Raw genomic sequence first — 1,808 nt, 5'->3', positions numbered from 1 at the left:
AATGTGTTCAGCAGGTGAGCCATGCTGGCTACTGCTGCTTGCTATTGCTAACTCTCTTCTTCTTCTTTTGTGTTTATTGGCGGTTGGCAACCTAACTGACTGGTGCATTACCGCCACCGACTGGAATAAAGTATGGATCAGGATTTTGCTTGTAGCACAAAATAAACCATAAAAACCAATCAAAACAAATAAACAAACTAGAAATTAAAACAAAACAAATAAAAAAAACAATCAAAAAGACTATATTCGTTTATATGAGTCGATTTGACCAAATTATGGTGACTAATGGCGCTTTTCCACTGCATGGTACGGCACGGTACGGCTCGGTACGGTTCACTTTTTGGGGGTTTTCCACTGGGTACAGTACCTGGTACCTAGTACTTTTTTTAGTACTACCTCGGTTGGGGTTCGAAGTGAACCGTACCGTTACCAAAACGTGACGTGTAAACTCTGCTGATCACGGATTGGCCGGAGAGAATCGTCACTACCTGCGTCACTGAACTTGCGACACAAACACAAAAGAACCGCTAGATTTAAATCAGCACAGCCAGCGAAGGATCGAACACAACTGTTTTGAACGAGCGCAAGCGGATCCAGCGAGAGCTTGATGGGGCGACGAGGAATGAGAAAGTTTTTTTTAGGAGTCGTGGTAGTAGAGGCGGCACAACTATAACGACATGTGATTAATCCCGCCCACTCTAAAGCGGTACTGAACTGCAGTGGAAACGCAAACCGTGCCGAGCCGAACCATGCCGTACTGAGCCGTGCCGAGCCGAGTCGTACCACGCAGTGGAAAAGCACCAAAAAAGTCCCAGTGTCATGATTCCGGACTATAATCCCGTCTTGGTTTTGGGTTTTCTTCTTCTTCTTCTTTAGATTTGATTTGTGGCTGACAACCAATTTTAAAGGTGCATTATCGCCACATACCAGACTGGAGTGTGGAGCAGTATATGACTATATTCTTTCCATCAATCCTGTATTTTTAAGTAAATCATGAGATGTTTGACCACATTCCAAGTACTTCCTTCTAAAAGCTTCTGAACATTAACATTTAAAATGTCTTTCTTTAGCATTTGAAACATTTCCCTTCTTTCCTCCTCATATTTCCTACATTCCAATAACACATGTAACACTAAGTACGTTTACATGGACACGTTTAGCTTCCATCGGAATGAATTCATTCTGATTGACGAATCCGAACGTAGTGTTTACATAAACGCTAAATAAAGTGATCGGGTTGATATGCGCGTTTATATGCAACAAGCTTCTGAACGGATTTAATCTTTTGACATGTGCACACTGCATGAATATACAGTTTCCCGCTGTTGTCGCATACGGTTTTAAAAAGCACACGTGATATTTATCTACTTTGGGTCCTAATTAGGCGACGACCAGCACATGAACTGTTGTGCCGTGCTGCTTACTTTAAAAAAAGTAGTAAAAGTGCCCCTTCCCGCACCCAAAACCAGTCGTCTGTTGATAAGTCTTAAACAAGGACTGGTGGGACGTTGTCCTGCTCCACTTCACAGATGCTGAGTGAAAGGGGAGTTTTATAATGACAGACGGGACACTCATTTATGACACTTTATTCGCCAGGAAGAACAGCTCGTTCCGCGCGTCATACGTCATTACGCTATTTCTACGTCACTGCGCATGCGCAGTACTTTCCAGTTTCGGTTTTCAATCCGATCAAGTGTTTACATGTCCTCTCGCTCGGATTACAAAAGGAATAAACCACCCTTTACAATCCGATCGAAATTTTAGTCGGATCTGGCCAATTCAATCCGATTGACGTGTTTACATGTGAC

Source organism: Sinocyclocheilus rhinocerous, unplaced genomic scaffold (assembly GCF_001515625.1).
Source record: "Sinocyclocheilus rhinocerous isolate Xijiao unplaced genomic scaffold, SAMN03320098_v1.1 scaffold1447, whole genome shotgun sequence".
NCBI lineage: Eukaryota > Metazoa > Chordata > Actinopteri > Cypriniformes > Cyprinidae > Sinocyclocheilus > Sinocyclocheilus rhinocerous.
This window is presented reverse-complemented; position numbering follows the sequence as displayed.